Source organism: Fukomys damarensis, unplaced genomic scaffold, assembly GCF_012274545.1.
Source record: "Fukomys damarensis isolate Sample0158 unplaced genomic scaffold, DMR_v1.0_HiC HiC_scaffold_26, whole genome shotgun sequence".
Taxonomy (NCBI): Eukaryota; Metazoa; Chordata; class Mammalia; order Rodentia; family Bathyergidae; genus Fukomys; species Fukomys damarensis.
In genome coordinates this window covers 10407589-10427317 of record NW_022900938.1, presented here as the reverse complement: position 1 = coordinate 10427317, position 19729 = coordinate 10407589, and the positions used below count along the sequence as shown (strand labels likewise).

The 19729-nt window shown below is 35.5% G+C and overlaps 1 protein-coding gene across 2 annotated transcripts in view; it reads right to left on the bottom strand.

Moving 5' to 3' along the window:
• Positions 1-19136, bottom strand: part of Tfpi (tissue factor pathway inhibitor) — a 57924-nt gene extending 38788 nt beyond the window's left edge. The window contains exon 1 of one of the 2 annotated variants that reach the window (XM_010636818.3): positions 18783-19136. The gene's annotated coding sequence lies outside the window, so the exon portion shown is untranslated. The remainder of the gene's footprint in view (positions 1-18782) is intronic. The other variant, XM_010636820.3, reaches the window with a different exon arrangement.
• Positions 19137-19729: the final 593 nt, after the last annotated feature.

The following is a 19729-nucleotide window of genomic DNA, read 5'->3' as shown; positions in this document are numbered from 1 at the left end:
TAATATATATAATATATAATATTTGCCTTTCAGCCCAAGTCTGAACTAACTGCATTTGTGAAGAGTGTAGGTCAAAAATCTTAGAAAACCTGGGGATTTCCCACTTACCCCAGGGAAAAGGGCACAAAAGTCCAGGAGCAGTCAAAACCTGAATGAACAGACTAGACAGAGCCTAAACAGAGGACTGTCTAAATGAATTGAAAATCCATCAGGTGTTATTTTTCTTTTTTCACCTCAATCTTTAGATGAAATCAAAACCACAGATAGAGATATTTTTAAAATCTTGGCTAAAACCAACAGTTGAAAAGAAGAAATCCTACTTCATTTGAAGCCCTTTTTGAGCAGGTAGTCAACTGTGGAATTATCTGGGGTTGATTTTCATGCTGTGTAATAAAACCCTTGTTTAGATTTGAGATTTAGATGCCATTTTGTTACCACCCCTCAGTTTCAAATTAATTTTAATAGTCCTAAGGGAACAACATTTTCTATTGTTGGATATTTATTATTTTTTATCCTCATTTTATAAAGGTCAACATTGTGGTTTAAAATGATTCAATAAATTGCCCAAAACAAGGGGGAAAAAAAAGAGACAAACTTGTGACAGTGCAATTATATCTAATTTTGAAAAAAATACTTTTAATTTTTTTATACTACCAGATGTTTTAAGAATGTTGGTAAAATTGAATATTAGTAAAAATTATGTTTACACATTGATGTCATTAAAAAAAATAAAATGGGCAGGTAATAATTTCAAAAAGACAGCAAAGACCTGATAAAAGCAATCAGTATTTTATAGTGGAATCACGTTTAAAGTGGGATCTGTGTTTAGGAACACTGGACATGTTGTGTTGCATTAGGAATTTGTGCTGATAGATAAGCTTGTAAGAAACGAATGAAAAATCTTTTAATACCTCAGGTAGGCAGCCCTCAGTGAACTATTCCAGGGCAGAGGCCTGATGCAAATGCTGAAGATGCAGTATGAGATGGCTTTGCCTCCCCATCATTTCCATACCAGATAAGAAGTCTTGAAATGGATCTTTACTTGGTAAGGACGTAAACGGTTTTGTGGCTGAAGCTCACAGAAGCTGTCTTAGTCGACCAGAAACACCATAACAAAATATTATAGACTGAGTGCCTTAAACAACAGAATTTTATCTCTCGCAGTCCAAAGATCAGCAAGACCTAGAGCAAGGTGATGACTAACAGGATTCCTTGAGGGATCTCTTCCTAGGCTTTCTAATACTCCCCTGTCCACAAGGGTATAGGTTGTCATGTTCTATTCCTGCTGCGTTATGAAGCTCGAGGCAAGATTGGCCATGACCTATCACATTCCCACACGAATATGTAAGTCACCAAGCAGAAAGAATACACCTTCTAACTATTCTGCTTAAATTATACTTAGTTGTTTGTTTGTGGTTGTTTCACAACAAGGAAAAACTGCTCTGAGAAAATAACTATTGTTTAATATCTTCCAATAAGAAAATATCATCTTTAAAGATTCACAGCAAGGGCTGGGGATTCAGCTCAGTGGTTCTGCCACCTGCCTCGCAAGCGCAAGGTCCCGAGTTCGATCCCCGGTACCAAACCAAACCAAACCAAACCAAACAAAAAACCACAAGACAGAAAAATGTAGTAGGAAAATCAAAACCTTGATGGTTAAGTCTTTCTCTGCCTTCATTCTCAAATTCGAATTGCAAATCACATGGTAGAGAGCAAAAAGTGCTGCTTTCAAAGTCAGTATTTGTAACCTGAAATTTGGATTTTCTTTTCTCAGTCAGTTAGTTGGGTGGGCTAATTGAGCAGTTTACTGAAAGTTTCATTTTGAAGAGTTTTTTTCATAATAAAGAGTGTTTAAGTATGCTGAGTCCTGAAGACATTGTCAGCTGCAGCAAAGAGAAATTTTGTGACAAATCCCTTCCCATGGGCTTCTCCTTACCCCTCTACTTCATGAGAGCATAAGGGAAATTCTGCTTCTCTGCCAGCTCTCCGCTCAGATAGTCCCACCATTATGTTCTACTTTCTCTTTTGCTGTTTACTTCACTGCACCTGTCCTTAGGTTTCACAGTCCCAGCTTATTTACACTGTCATTTCCTGTAAATGTGTGCTCATGACATGCTTAAATTATGGCTTTTCTTCTGGTACATGGCAAGCTCAATGAATATGAAACAAATCAATGCATTAAAAATTCAGTAAAAGGCTGGGGATTTAGCTCAGTGGCACCATGCCTGCCTCTCAAGAGTGAGTTCCATCCCAGGTACATGAATAAATAAGTAAAAGAATAGAAAAAGAAAGAAAATTAAAAATGTTCAGTAAAAAGTTTTTCTCATGACACGTAATTAAATAGTGATGAATTTTATCAGCACTGTAAGGGACACAGTGATCAGTTTCTTTTTGCACTTATTCTAAAATGCTTTGATAATAGAGTAATAAATATATTCAGAATTTTTCTATGTGTATTTTGCAATCTTTTGATTAAAAACAATATTGAAAATGCAAGCGTATTTTTTTCAGCAAAACCCCTATATTATGTTCCTCTTTTGATATAGTAATTTCTGCTAAGCTCATAAGTTCTAGGGGTAAATTAGAAACTTTATTTTTTTTCCATCCCTGTAATGGTAAACAATTAAAAATTCTTCTGAAGGCAGCTATCTGAAATTGTCTATTTCATTTTTATTTGATGTCATTTAGAAAAAATGTAGTTTTTAATGTAAATTATGTGGCTATAAACATCCAAAGTAAATGTTCTACTTGCCATTGTCAAAATAGTATTTATTCTAATTTGTTAAGTTCTACTATTACCATCTATTAATAATTCTAATATACTAAAATATGTACTTTTCATCCAGCAGTAGAAAGATTGAGGATAAAGATTTTCCTACTACTTTTCTAAAAACTTAGCTTTTGAAGAGGGTTTATTCCATTTAGTTCTTAGCTATACATTTAACTGCTCTCTTTTCATATTTAAAAGGTTAAAAGTGTTTGTAAATTAAAAAAAGATTATGTTCCTATTCAAAAAATATAAACTGTGAAACAGAATATATAAAATACGGAGTAGCAATGAACATATGTTTTCCGAGGCAGTCAGGGTTGCACGTGACTGCATATGTATGGTGTATTAATATGTATAAGTGAGTACTTCTATGTAAATGTGCATACGTGAATGACCACTAACTATGTGTTCTTATAACTTCCTTTGTCATTGAACATGACACTTGATATTTCTATAAACTGGTCAGCATAATGTCATTTATGACCGCATAGTATATTTGCTGGCTAATTAGAAATTTATTTTGTCATTTCCATGTTTTGGGCAATTAAATAATTTCTGCTTTGACAATTGCAAACATCAATACAAAAAGTACATTTGTAGTTAAATATTTCAAAATGCCCCTTAATTGTTTCTTTATGGAAAATTCACAATAAAGGACTTCTTGGACCTAAAGTTTGTATCTTTTTAAATATATTAATGTTTATAAAATGAGTTCTCAGAGGATAATGCCAATACTTTGTTCAGAAGTATAGAAAAGCGTTTATTTCTTTGTATTTGCCTAATGGTGAGAAAGTGTGTGTTGCTTTAAAGTTTTACCATCAAATATTGACTTGAGTTTCAGCAAATATCTTTGGGGACCATAAAGTGTGAGCAAATCAGGGAAATGTTTACAGAGTATAGGAATGCAAAGTAAAAATTGGCAGTAAAAATTGGCTAAAATTCTGTTTGCTCTTGCATGCTTTTTTCTTTCAGTGTACCTTAAGGATTAAAAAGAGCTGAGACAGAGGACATATAAGTGTTACTATTATTTAATTTGTAGAGCAAGCCAATATGACAAAATAATGTGAAAAGAATCGGTTTAAGAAATAAATAAGAACCAGGCTTGTAATCCCAGCGCTTGGGAGGCTGAGGCAGGAGGACTGCAATGAGTTTGAGGCTGGCCTGGGATACACAGTGAGACTCTTTCAAAATCAACCCCCCTCCAAAGGAATAAAGATCCAAATTTTATTATTATCTATTTTTAAAGGAAGAACTTTATGCATTTATGTGATTCAAGTTTCTGTTGAACGAGCCTATGATGACCTACTTGTTCTCATGAAGAATAAATCACACAGCAGAGGGCGTCACTGCTGGATTTTCCTCTGCAAAATTTAACCAAGGCCTACAAGCTTTATTATCTGTGATTTTTTACAGCAGCAGTCAGAGCATCTGGATGCCAGATGAAGTTTGATAAAAGCAGTTAGAAAAATTTTTAAAAATTAGCACATTTGTTTTCAGAGTAATAGGTGCAATTTACCCCAAATCAAGCCACAGGATAAAGGACACAGAAGCAGGCAAGGAAGGGTGGGGAAGGGACAAGTATTAAAACAAAGTGTAGGGCCGGGGAGTTAGCTCACTGGTTCCACCGCCTGCCTCACAAGTGCAAGGTCCTGAGTTCCATCCTGGGTACCAAAAAATAAAACAAACCAAAAACAAAGAACAGTTTAACCTCACATAGCTATGTTCAGAGTATTCCTGACGTCTCAGTCATTACTGTCACCGTCCTTTACGACTGTCCTCTTTTATAATGATTTCAGTTCGGTGTGATACTAAATACCAATTGTTAGGCACGGCTCTTCTCTGTAGAAAATAACAAAATAAAAATTATAAAACACCACATGTAAGTGAATTATATCGCAGTATCATCAACCTCAGAGGTTTGGCTGTCCAGGCAGCCTAAGGAAATCAGTACCTGAATGAGCACTGAAGACTGAAAGGGGTTAATGTTTGGATGATAGACACGGAAGGAAGGTGAGCACCAAAACTCTGAAATCCTGGGGGAAAAAATCGATAGATTGGGAAAAGTATGAGAAAAATGTGTGAGAAATTTGTCTGCTGTGTGTAAGTTGAATGGAGACAGAATCGCTTTTATATGATAAGTTTTCTAAGAAGAATAAACCATAACGAAAGAAATAAGGAAATTTAAGGAACAAGATTAATAATGACAGATTGTTCAAGACTCTCCAGATTTCTTAAACACAAAGTCATCCAATCAAACAATGTTCCGTGTAAAAACTTCACACATTATCCTGTATGCTACCCACATTTTATATTATGGCATCACAAACTCTACCGGACAGACAAAAAAATACACAGAGTATAGTCTCCTTAACACGTACACTTGAAAGTTTTAATGGAGCGATTTGAAGTATACTCTGAAATAATAGAACATCAAAAGCTTCATGTTTTGAGATGAGAAGTGCTTATATTATGGAATAGAATTTTAGAAATTGAGTTGGAGGAAAGTAGCCAGATTTATGAGGAAAATAAAAAGCAAATTCAGGTGAATTTTGTAATTAAAATAAAAGCACACTTGTGGGAAAGAGAATAATCAAGGACCGCTACATCTTCGGACCTAAAAAGGTAGATGGATGCTTCCCTGGGGGTGGAGAAAAAATATGGTGCCTTAACAAAGGTGCTGAATTCAAGATGAAGTAATTTGAAGTTGCTTGAAATGTTTGTGAGGCTTTCGGTGGAATCATACAGGAAGCCTAGGATCAGAACACAGACACGAAGCTTAGGCCACAGGTCTCTGTCCCATCAGTACATAAATGGTAATTATTTCTGTAAAACAGACGAAATTTATTCCACAATGATTTGCACAGCCTTTGACATGGATTAGAAGCTCTCCTGAAGGCTTTAATAAACAGTAACTTGTAAGACCTTTGTGATGACTCTACTAGGTGAGTGTGAACTTTACTCTGAGGAACAAGGAGAGGAGCAGAGATCTGACAAGAAGACGTAGAAGAAATGGCCAGAGAAGTCGGAGAGAACTTGAGGGGTTGCAGTGACACAAATGCTAAGGAAGTGAATCCATTTAGGAACCTTCACAAGTCAATAATATCTAAAGCATAGAAGTTTCTAGAAGGCAAAGGTTAAAATACATGCATTGGCTTTAGTGACAATGGTATCTTCCACCCCCTTACAAAAGACGTGTGATAGTGTTGGGCCAGCAGTTGCTGGGCTGGAAAGAGAACAGTGACAGAGGCTATGAAAACAGCAATTTAGGATATATGCATATATGTGTACACATAATGTAAAATGTTTTTATATATAGCAGTAAGAAATAGCACCCGAAGGGAACATGTTTCAGGGATATAGACCTGATTTTGCTTTTGTTTAATGGTGCTGGGAATCAAACTTAGGATCTCCTGAGCTCGAGGTGTGCTCTACCACTGAGCTACATCCCCTGACTAGGGGGGTATAGTTTAATACTGTGCTAAAATGAGCAGAAAACAACATCCTGAGCACAGGTTAAGAAGGTTTAACCTTGGTCTGGAATTAAAAAAAAAAAAATTCTCTTCTGCCCTGGAATGAGACTGAGAAGTGTTCTTGATGAGTGGTAGGGAATACAAATAAACTGTGTGTGTGTGTGCTTGCGTGTGAGTGTGTGTGTGCGTGCGTGTGTGTGCACTCGTGCGTGCGTGTGAGAAAGGAACAGATTGGACATTAAAGATTTTGTTATGATTTAAATTTTCATGTAATAAAGGATTGAGGTTATCTTTATGAAATGACAAAAAGTAGGGGACTTTTCAAAATATGAGGGTATGATGTTTTCTCTGGGTAAGATGAAATTGGATATTAGTAACTTCTCATTAAAATTTTTCTCAAAACATCATTTCTGATGAATTCTGTCTTTGAAACTCAAAAATCCTCCCCAAATATAGGAACTAAACATTTCAATGACTCATAGTTAGATTTGAATTGGACAGAGATAAAGACTAAAAGAAGCAGAACTTTGAAAGGCCCTGGGTAAGGCAAAACTTAAGTGGCTTGTAGCTTGACTACTGAGCTATAATTTTTCCTCTATGCATGTTTTCTGTGTTCACAAATATGATGATTCTTTAAATCAGTAAAGTCATGCTTCTGAACCCAAACTATGAAAATATATTAATATATTTTTGTTGTGAAAGGGGAGAAATGTCAAGTTACATTTTTAAAATTCACCCAAATAAAAGATGAAATGTGGCATAAAGATAAAGTGAAACACTGTGTCAGAGAAGTAAACTCACATTAGAACATACAGTGGGGTTTTTTTTTTGTATAAAAATAACAAAAATATACACAAAAGATTTCCCAGTGTAAATGCAGACTCTATTCATGTTTGTCAACAGACTGACTAATCTAGTAGAGAAACACTTTTGGAATTTGACTATTGTTACAGGAAATCATAATTTTCTGGAGAATTACTCAGTGTAAAATTCCCTAATTATCTGCTACTGAGTCAATTCATACATTCCATATTTAAAATTGCAAACATTTCATGGCTAAAAGAAAAAGGTTGTTATTCTGTCTTTTTGATACAGAAGGGCTCATCACACGTGGTTTTATAGAGCAGGGGCGTTTCCTCTAGGAATAAAGATATTACAAACCTGCCACTGTATTCTTCATAGCATAATAGATGAAAGTGAAAATGATCTTATGGTAAAGAAATAGCAATACCTGCCAGTGAATATCTTGATGTTACACAAAGACAGCATACAGTCAACAACGATTATTTTGAAAATTAAAAGAAAGCCCTGAAATGTAGACAAAGCCACACAAGTATAAAGTGCTAGATTTTAAAAAGATGAAAAGTATCTGAAATATTCTCATATTTTAGTGAGGAAACTGAAACTGATCAACCAGTTTTCTTTTCAAAGCCTTGCATTTGCTTATTGGCAGAGCTTCAGCTCAGACTCAGAAGTCCTGACTGCTGAGGCAAAGCAATGGAAATCCTCAGGAAGGCCCACTCTTTCAAGGGCATCTTCATTCCCCCCATGGTGAATATCAGGTTACTTGGAATCTCTACAAGTTACAAAACACAATAAGGACAGTTTTATGTTCTGTTTGGGGCAAAGTTCTCTAAGTAAAATCAAAGTTGAAAAAAAACAAGTAATTATTTTGTTACTTTGGGTGTTTATATTATTAAAGGAGAAAAAGTATTTTTTCTAAATTACAGTAGAGAGCGTTCATTCTCACAGTTAGGGATGATGAGAGAGGGTTGTGGACAGAGAACAGGGAAAGGAGAAGTATTAATGGAGCACGTGTGTGTGTGTGTGTGTGTGTGTAGGGCAGAGATGATCAGAATATGACGAAAAGGGGAAATGTAATCATGAAAACATGGAATTGAAGTCTGAAAAGAATGTGATATACTATAAACACAATGAACAAAGTAAGGTGGACAGAGAACAGGGAAAGGAGAAGTATTAATGGAGCACGTGTGTGTGTGTGTGTGTAGGGCAGAGATGATCAGAATATGACGAAAAGGGGAAATGTAAACATGAAAACATGGAATTGAAGTCTGAAAAGAATGTGATATACTATAAACACAATGAACAAAGTAGGAAACATAGTAAAAGAAATAATGCAACAGTTTTTTTCCTGTGGTAATAATCAATTAGTTCTCCATAGCTAAGATGAATAAGGAATATGTGGAAAAATTGTGTCTGTATCTTCCAGTTAATTTATGTTTTTCAAAAGAAAGTCATGTTAGCTTTTTTGAATGAGTTCACCCTTTTTCTCCATGACATCTCAGATTCTGATGCTAACTCAATTTAGTTCAAAGCAAACTTCTTTATAGTACACTGTTTTCATCTACTTCTGGAGAAAGAATAAATAAAAATTGATATTTTATATCCAAACCAAAAGGCAGGTTTCTGAGAATGTAATTCTGCTTGGGTTCTAATGCTAGTAGCTTCAAAAAGAAAGAAATGGAAAAATGCAAATGTACAAAATGAATTTTGGCCTGAAAAACAAAAGAAGAGAACTGTGCTTGGTAAATGTGTTTCTTTGCTGTACATAAGAGAAATGGTGATCCAGGGAGACTTTTTGCTACTTGTGGCTTTGTTGCTTGCAATACTTATTCTTCTGAGTACCCATTATGCCGTAAGACAGGCAAATGCTATTTCAGTACTATATCATCTCTCTATCTCTTGGTTATTTAATTAATGTTCAATTCATCTCAATCTAATAATTCATGTTGAGAGAGGTATGCATATGTAGGAGTTATGTATATTTGCAAAGAAATGGAAAACAGAAGAGACCTTCGTTCCGAGTTCATATGAGAACCCTGATTCATGGCTCCTGTAAGTCAGATAAATATTATTTTTTAATTTCAAGGATCAATAGCTAAAGTCAGGCCAAGTTTTTCATTTTCCTTCAAAGTGTCTTTCCTTCCCAGATTTTGTCCCTTCTTAAATAGATGCACTGGAGACTTCTCAACTTTTCTACACCTGATTTTCTAAGCTTGAAGTTTTCTTAGCTTAGTATGAGAAAAGAACACCAAAATGTTAGCTCATGAATGGAAATTTCATACCTAATGTTGCTGTATTGTGTCTGTTAGGGAAAAAAGAGATGTTTATACTCAGGTCTATATTTTTAGAATAATTTGGTTTCAGATATGATAGCTCAAGTAACTCTCTCCCCAGAAAAATGTTAAATTATTAGCTAAAATTCTATCCTCAAGTACAACAGATATGCCATCCCAGGACTTTTTCAGTCCTGTCAGTGAGAATATTTCCCCTCATAAAAAAGCAATGATGATGTGGAAAACCTCCAGAGTTCCAATTGTGCTGCTAAGGAAAATATCTGGGAGAAGTCTGGGTTGGTTCAAGACTGGAACTGTAGCTCTTGGTGACTACATCCATCTGTTTGGAACCCTGAGCTCAACGCCTCTGAGTCACCAATCTAAAGGAGCAGGGACCCAAAGCCGCTGAGCAATGGCTCCCCAGAAGTGGGGAGTAAGCTGATTTTCAACTCCTTCCATTCAGGCTGTAAAGTGTCAAAGCCTTCAAATGAGGAGAACCCTAGGCTGCCCAGAGTGTGATAATTAATGCCACCTCTTTTTTTAATTCATAGCATCCAATAAATAGTTCTTTCTTTCTACATTTTAAATGCATTTATTTTTTTGTCTAAATTTCTATTTGTTTTCCTATCCCAATGCTACATACCACACAATCATATAATCAGGAATGAGATGATGCTTTCTCCTTAAATTCATTAAATCCTTTGATAGTAATTTTCTGGGAGAGTAGGCTTTGATATTTATTAGCTACTTTCATAATTAGGTTAACTGATAAATGATGAAAATGTATTACATTGTACACTTATAAATTATCTACTACATTAAAAGCATATAATACTGTTCAGCTTTGAAGTCATTAAAATTGAATTTGCTTATTGAAGTGAAATCATAGAACTAAAAGAGATCTTGAAGTGATTTTGCCACACTTCCTTGGCTTAAGGACAGTCTTGTCTTTTGTTGAAGATTTCTTTTCTATAGTACATCTTATCCAGCCCCACCCCTCTTCCATGTCAACTTCGTCTGGCAGGGAATTATTTTTCTTGCCCTTTTCAGTATATGTTATCGCTTGACAATCTCTTTGATCTTAACTATATATACTATTTTCTTTAGTTGTTTAAGCACATGTCACCTGCGTTTTTCATGCTGGTTTACAAGCTCTTGAGCAATCTTAAGAAAGCTATAGACTCCCTGGTCGCATGCAAATAAACACACGCACAGGTATTTTTTCACACACATTCTTGAAGACCGTGTAAGGGTCATTACCCATGTTCACTACAGTGAAGCTTCTACTATTCATCGGGGTGAATAAGTGGTCATCACTGTGTCTCTGTGCCCTCCCTCAGGTAAAGAAGTGGTGATACTGGGGCAGGTAACTGCTGATGAGGACATTTTAGTGGCATGGCAAATGCTGACACCTCACAAACTGTTCTTACTTCTTTTTAAAAGACTATTAATTAATGATTGAAAACTTGAAAAGGCTTGACAACAGGTTCATTTAGGGATAACTACATTAAAAAAAGATCTTCCTCGCTATGCTATTTGATGCTATTATAAATCACCCCTATCAAACATCTTTCCTCAGTCAGCACATTCTTCTGTAATTCCTTAAGTTAGAAACATGCAAAAGTCAGTTAACGCTAGGATGTCTTGAAGTAGAATAAGTTTTTTGGTTGGTACTAAAAGGAAGGCCTGATGTTTTTAAGATGAAGCAAATATCTCAAAAGTTTTTAATACCACATTTAGCATTAGAATGTGGACTCTTGGACCAGGGCTTTAGCTCAGTGGCAACATGTCTGCCTGGCAAGCACAAGGTTCTGAGTTTGATCCCCAGCATGGAAGAAAACAAAACAAAACAAAGAATATGGACACTATCATTTCTATATCATGTACTTGTTTCTTTCTTCAGCTTCTAATTAGTTTTGCTAAATGAGCTTAAAACAATGGAATTTAAGATGCACAAGAACTTGAAAAAGGTACACATTTCTACATAAATATAAAACTGATTTCCAATACTAGTATAAATTTGATGTACATTTGTCATTCAGACTTATCTGTCCACCTCAGTTGGTATAAATCATTGAATAACAAGAACCTGGAGCTATACTTCCTTCCAAAAGAAAAAGTTTTTGTTTGGATTTACTTTCCACTGGTTTCTATGCATGGAAATATCCAGGAAGCAGAGGAGGAAATGCAATCAGGAGAAACTTTGATGGGAAACTGTCAAGAACAACAATCTGTAATTCCTGATGAAACTCTAGGGGGCCCAGGACATTGAGCACTCATGGTTTTGGAAGGGCCTATGAACAAGTGAAAGTCTGATTTATTTTGAGCATGTGGAACTCATTTGTTGTTGAAAGGAGAAGAGAGTGAGATATTAGTTTCCCAAACAACTATTGACAAAAAAAAAAATCAAACAAATAAACTTCTTAACAGAGATAAAATAACTATTTTGTAGAAACAGTAAGTTTAAAAGTTTAAAGTATGACACAGTTCCTGTGACGTAACAAGCAATAATTATGCTTACCTTATCCAGACAGAATAATGTAATACAGAATTTGTGTCCTTAAAATTTCTGTTTTTACATTTTTTAACTTTTTAAGATACCATTAAGATGCAATTTTAAAAAGGTAGCCCTCCTACTTTTAGCAAAAGTGGATGAATGTATGGAATGCATAAACATGGACTGGATGTATATTGGTACTGGAGTAAAGAGGAAACATGTGAGAAGACATTGGTCCCTAGAAGTGGAGCCATACAGATAAGAAATGAGAGCCTGAAGTGAATTTCCACACTAAAGGTCAGAGAGGGTGGACACTGATGGAAACCGGTTTTTCTCTCTGAGTTTAGGAGAAGAACCTAGGCACCTAGAGAGGTCCCCAACACAGCTAAAGTATGGAGGGCAGAATTCCTGAGAGTAGAGAGAGTATTTGGAAAAAGAGATCCAAAGATCTTCAGAGAGACTTAAAATGTTCAACTGAATCAATGCATGCATAAGAATACTTGTGTGTGTGTGTGTGTGTGTGTGTGTGTGTGTGAAAAGAGAGAGAGAGAGAGAGAGAGAGAGAGAGAGAGAGACAGAGACAGAGAGAGACCAGTGAAATGAAAGGGACAATGCCTGCAGGACACAGAAAGCTGAGATAATTTCCTGCCCCAAGCAGCAGAAACATGATTCATGGAGCACTGAGTCCGGCACTAAGAAAGGTTGTTTGCCTCTGTAGAGGGGAAAACATTAACCATAGAATACACATTGCTTTGACCTCGCCTAACAAAGTTTAATGGCCAGACAATGAAATACTAAACTGTTCCCAAGTAATTTAACTGCAACTCACAATTGAGTTTGAGAGTATTTATAGAAATACACATCGAGTAACCAACAAAGTAAAACTCACAGTATCAGTGATCCAGCTCCAAATTGCTAGGTATGCAAATAACAATAAGATAATGATCCACAATGAGAAAAGTCAAAGTGACTTGGAAAGTACAGATAGTCAAAAAGGGTATTAAAACTATGATTTTAACTGTATTTGTGTCTTACATATTTTCAAGAAATGAGAAAACACTAAGGTTTAAAAAGTGGAGACTCAAACCAATTTTCTTGAGACGGAAACAGTAATATGTAAGATGAAAAGTACATTACATAAATCAATTAAGCCAAGCAGAATAAAGGATTAGTAAACTTGAAAAATAATGATTAAAAACAGTGCAAACTGAACACAGAGACAAAAAAGATGAACCAAAAATTATAGCTAGATCATTTGTGGGCTGTGAGGTAACTTTAAGAATCCTAACTAGTTAATATTTAAGTGAGTCTTGTAAAAGAAGGTATCTAAAGACAAAAAAGAGGCACAAATCACAAAAAGTTTATTTTAAAAAATTCCTACATGTTTGACATCAATATAATAACATATTAGTCCATTGGTTACAGTATCCCTAGAAACAAAAATCTGACAATAAACAATAGCCCAGAGTCAGGGAGGGAAAAATTGATTTGTTGAAGGTTCTTCTACCATAGGAAAAGAAGGGGATTAAAGTCTCTTCAGATAGAGTAAAACAAATCAAAGATGGACTCTAATCCCTCCAAGAGCCCCCAGAACCACTAACATGAAGTAAAGATCTATAACAAACCAACCAAGGGGATGCACTATTATATGTGATAATCTAAAAAAGGCAAACACAGTAAAAAGGAAATGAGAATACAACCAAACGTAAAATGAGAGCAGCAAGGTAGACATAAACCTATGAGGTCACTTATTGCATCAAATGGACATGTTGCAAACACGATACTATCCGATGGAATGAAATAGCAAGGACCAACTGTATGCTGCCTAAATCAGCCCACTATGTGAAAACACAAGTCAGAAGTACAAAATAATGTTCCATGTCTATGCCAATCGAGAGAATCCTGGGGTGGCTATATTAATATGAAATCACAGTTCAGAAGAAATGGTATTATCAATGATAAAGAGAGTTGTTTTATAGTAATAAAAGGTAATATTCATCAAGATTTTTAAAAAACCCAAATATTTAGTTTCCAAATAACAGGGCTTCAAATTACATGAAGCAGATTTGTAAATTACAGATTTGTAAGTCAAAATACTGAATTATAGTCAGATATCACAATCACTATGTTCCAATCCTCAGAAGGAAATCTGGACAAAAATGTTTCATGAGGACATAAAAGATTTGATCAACATTATGAAATAACTTGATCTAATTGACATTTATATTCCATTTCACAGTGGCATAATGCATACACTCTTCAAGTACAGACAGAACATTTATCAAATTATATCCATGTCAGCCTGGGGATTTAGCTCAGTGGTTCCAGCGCCTGCTTTGCAAGCAAGCGCAAGGACCTGAGTTTGATCCCTGGTAAAAAAAAAAAAAAAAAAGGTTACATTCATGTTCAGAGCCATGAACTCAGTCTCAATAAGTTAGAAATTATTCAGACCACATAAAATATGAACTCCTAAGTTAATATTATTTAATTGGCAACAAGTAAAAGAAAGGCATTTAAAATCTTTTGGAAAATACTCCAAATTTGCAAATAAAATAATGCTTGTAAAGAATCTATGGATTAATGTTGAAATTTCAGGGAAATTAAAAAATATTTTGAACTGAATAAAAACACAGTATATCACAACATAATATAAAGAAACAAAGCTACAACAATATTTATGGAGAAATACCTACCAAGAAAAGAGTAAATATCAGAGTGGAAATCAATGAAATAAAAATAGAAAACCAATAGAGTCAATTAATCTAAAGGCTGGCTCTAGGGCAAAATAGATAAATTTAAACACATATCATTAACACTATGTCAACATTTGACAATATAGATGAAAGATAGCAAATACGCAGAGTACTAAGACCACTCACAAAGAAATCAATATAGGAAGAAAGGGGTTAAAGGTGTAGGGGAAGTGGGAAATGTAGGGGAAAGGAAATAAGGGAAAAGAAAAAATATGAGAAAAGAAAAAAAAATGAAAACAAACTTTGTAAAGAAAGATTCCCTCCCACCAAAGAAAAAGAAAAAAAGAAAGATCCTATTCTTTTAAAAACTTCAGGCAACTATCATTTAAAAATTTATCATTTTAATATGTTAATTTAGAAAATATAAAGAGATATGTTTCAAGAACCTAGCATTCTTATAGAATCGTCAGTGTGATTTTGAATAATTTTTTCTTGGTATAATAGATTTATTATTGTTTGATATCTGAACAATTTTTAAGTGTACAACTCACAGTAATTAATTACAGTTACAGTGCTAGGCAACTGATATCTGCCTGTAAAACTTTTCTTTGCCTCAAACAGAAACTCCATATGCACCAAGCAGTAACTGACCATTCACAGAGTTCCACTTAACCAGCGACCCTCTCCCTATGAGTTTCCCTACTTCAGACATCCACGTAAACATGACCACACAATCCGGCCCTCAGGGCCAGGCTTATAACTCTTAGCCTAATGTTTTTAAGGCCCATGCATCATGCATCAGAACTTCATTCCTTTTGCACTCAGGTACATTCGAAATCAGTAGCACAAGCAAAGACAAAAGCAGACACATGATGTCTTAATACATGAATTTTGACTCATTTACTTGGATGGAATGGATTTTGAAGCTTCCTAAATAAACTTTAAAATTATTATCAAAACACCCACAAGAAACATCATTATTTCAGAGTCAGGGCATTTCTAGACTTACTCTACTTTTTTTTGTTTGTTTGTTGTTTGAGACAGGGTCTCACTATGTAGTTGAGAGTGACCTGGAACTCACTATGTAACCCATGCTGGTGTCCAACTCATAGTGATCCTTCTGCCTCAGCCTCCTGAGTGCTGGGATTACAGGTGTGTGCCACCACGCCCGGCGCTGATTTACTCTATTTTTAAACCTTGGAAAATAAGGAAGGAGGTAAGGGAATTATTATAGAATTCATGGTTTTGATAGAAATGGTAGAAGACTAAGAATAGGAGGAAAGACTGTCCCAGGTAGGCAGAGCGGTGGAGAAATTGAAGGTGCAATAGCACAGTTCAAGCATGCCTCTGGCACGTGAGTCTGGGAATCAAAATATGTTTTCCATTTTATGAGCATCCTGTTCATGGATATGTTCACAATTCCGACATTCAAGTAGCTTTACTAGAATCTAACTGAAAACATGCAATATTTCTTCAATCACATTTTGATTGAAAAAATTTTTCAACAATTCCAAGTCTTCCCAGGAACGTCCAAATGCCAGATGAAGCTACTGGGGTAGAATTATTGAAGCACTGGGACTTCCAGTGTGGGTTATGGTGTCCTTTTAAATTTTTATTTTAAAATAATTCTAAAATGTAGATGTTCCAGCTAAGCAAGAGCATAGACTCCCCACAGGAGGCCTAAAGAGAGCTGAAAGCAGTTGTTCTTGTTTGGAGAGTGAAGGAGAAATGGCTCGGTGGTCCTCAGCTTTCGGATACCCTAGGGTCTGGCTCCGCATGGCACTGTCACTTGGACGAGTGAAGACAGGAGAGCAGGAAGTTTCTGGAGTTGATGTGTAATACTGTTCTAAGAAAGCAGTCACTGAGAATCTTAGAGCGCCAAGGCAGATAGTCTAGAATGTAAACAACTTGCTGGAAAAGAATGTGCCCTTCACTTGTTTTAGTGAAGTTAGATCTCCAAAAACAAGGACTCCAATAGGCCCCGGATGTTCACTAAATACAGTTTCTCTAACGCCCACAGCAGTAATCAAAAAGAATTATTGTATTTCTATAAAAGGTAGCAGAAGCTACCTTGAATACTGACACCTTCAAACAAATTTTTTTCATTTAAAAAGATGATCTGCCAAGTTAAATTCCCCAAATAAGTTAAATGGTGCATAGTAAACAAAATAGGGTAGCCTCTAGGGAAATCCTTTATTGACACTGCATGAGGTATACTGATTGTAGCACCATTCTTAGAACTTGTCCACGGAGCAAAAGTAAACTGGTGATATAATTTCACCATTTTAGTCTGTATCAGCTTTCAGTTAACTTATACTAATACAGTTGTATTGAAAGTACTAATCTACTTCTTATTTTTCTTATCACCTTTTTTGCCCCAAGTATGCTTACTTTAGAATCAGATTGTGACACAGAGTTTAATCAATTCATTGTTCCTAGATAAACTATGGCACATGTAGTATTTGGGTACATTCCTTGGTTCCAGCAAGTAAATGAAGTGTTTGAACTTGGACTCTTTCGTCCAGTGGCTTGTCATTCTTGTCACACTCTGAATTTCGAATAATGTTTAGGAAAAGAGTAAGTGTTCTGAACGCTGTACTTTCATACAAAGATATTTTTAGATTTCTTGTATTATTCTTTTTAAGCCGAATAATGTTTACAGTCGAAGGTGCTGGTCAAATTACTTGTTCAACAAACAAAAACATACAACATAGCATAAGAGACAGTCAGTGGAAAACCAAGTGATGAAACAATCCATTTGCTCAGGAGTCACAGTTCCAAAAAGAACACACTTGATTTAGTCATTGAAGGAACCACAAATGTTTATAGATAACAAACTGTAAGGTGAGGAGAAGAAGAAATAAAACAAATACACGTCCAGTTCAGCATATCTAATAGAGGGACTGACCAGCAGCGAATGTGTCAGTAAGATTTCTAAAAAGATTCTATGCTCATCTGAAGAAGACAAATTTGGTTTCCTAAAATAACTACTCGCATTGTTAAAAGTACTTCAAAATTTTCCCTTTAAGGTTTTTTGTTTTACCTCTTTTACGTACATTAAAATCCATAGATTTCTATTGATCCTGTTAATATTTATACCACTTTTTTCAAATGAACATTCTACCTTCACTTAAGTATCAAAGAGCGTTTTCATTCCTTTATGGAAGACTTAGTTGAGATATAAACAATCTGCTCTGAAGTGACTGTGAACCAGAATGAAGAATTTCAAAGAGTGCTTAAAACGCTTTGTAAAATGATTTTGTCAGGCTCAAGGAATTTGCAGCATCTCAGCATTGTCATAACCCTGCCCCCTGATGTGAGGATTTTGCCTTTTTCATGACATACAGTTCTCTTGGCTATGTGTTTGCTGCCTGCATTTGGCCTGGATGTTTATGCTCTCTCACGTTATACAGAGTCACTTTGTGACGAATTTCCAGAGCACTGAGTCAGAGTGAGCCTGTCACTTTTCCTTTCTTTTTTGTCACGTGGTATTTTTCTTGGCTTCAGTTCTTCATAATTCTTTCAGAGAAATGAGTTTTTTCCATAATTAAACAATTCCAGTTCTGTGGGAGTGTATCTCATTATTATATGCTTTTCTTTACTACTAGAAAGATAGTTTAATATCTTTTCTTAACCAAGAAAAATATAACAGCATGCGCATCATGAATGTATGTAATCAATTGCTTTAACTTACATCTGTGCATTGTACATAGGTTTGATCATAAGTATCCTTATTTAAATATCTTAGAATATGAGTTTTCATCTTTGGAAACATGTGAAACATTTTCTTAGAAACATTAATGCTGGCATAAATTATTTAACCTAGATTATAAAACGTAACATTTGTACTTCATTTTAGGCTGACAGGAGCTCTTTACTGTAATTCTTTATAAGTTACTGAATGAAATTTAAAGGTAACCAAACCTTCAAAAAGCTCCAATTAAGTAGACACAATTACTAAAGAATCTACACTCTTAAACTACTACAATTTTAAAATGATGAAAAATCTAACCAACTACATATAATAACATTCATGGTCTGAAACAAAAAAAAAACACTGTTCATATATTTGCTTAAGAACTTCTCACAAAATGCTGAGAACTTAATTTTGTATTGCAGTATCAGTCTACTTTTTTTGTTTTTAAAGAAGATCTGATTTTCATTTTAGAAGAAAAGGTGATCTTCCACTGCCCTTCTTTTCCGGCTTTTTCCCCCCAAGAAAAAGAAAGAAAAGTGATTTCTCATGGACTGGATAGTAGATTCCCAAGTACTCACGCGTGAAATCTCTGAAGAAATTTCTTGCAAAGATTTTTTTTCTCAGCGGGCTTGAGGTTATTTCGCTTTCCCCTTCCAGGCTTGGAAATGAGGATTTCTCTTCTCCGGTTCTTCTTTTAAACAGATCAGGAAAATGAGGATTGGACAGTCCAGAAGGAAGTGAAATCCGATCCTGCAGGCAGTGACCAAGGAGGTAAGAAGCGAAGGATTATTCAGCCCAAAGCGCCTGTGCCGGGGGTGTCTGTGGTTGCGAGGCCCCAGGGCTGCGGGCTGGGAAGAGCCTGTTTCCTGTGAAGTCACCCAGTGCTCAGTCTCCTGCCAAACTCCCAAAGCCGGCCTCTTCCCCCTCAGTGGAGGAAACACATGAAAGACACCGTTTAAACTGAAAGTTTAGACGCTATTGCAACTGGCACCTCGAAGGGGAATCTTAAAAGTTAGATTGTTCTTTTAATTTTAGAGACAAGTAGCTTCTCTGAAGTTCCCCATCCTGGCACACAGGGACAGAGGTCTGGGTCCAGAAGGGCAGAAAACCCAGCCATGTGGATTGTTCGTTGTATTCCCCCACAAGAAACACTTTCTTGCTATATAAGACCCTGCATACCTGAACCAGGTTCGATGGTGATTTGAGACAAATGGGCCCCTCTGTCTCCTAACTTTGAATAAATCCTTTTTACCAAAATAAATGGCCCCTTTGATTGATCAGTGGCCAGCAAACCAACCTGAGCAGATGCTAATATTATCATGTTTGAGTAACTTCTTTTTCATGTTTTAAAATTTTTTGTGGGAAGTTTTAGAAAATACTCCCCCCGATTTATGTTTTTTAAAATTATGTATTTACCTTATTTATTCTTCATGTTTATCATAATTGCTTTTAAAAATTATGTATTTACCAAAACACTGTTAATAAACAAGCTCTTCGTTTGCAGTTTATTTCTTATCTATCTTCA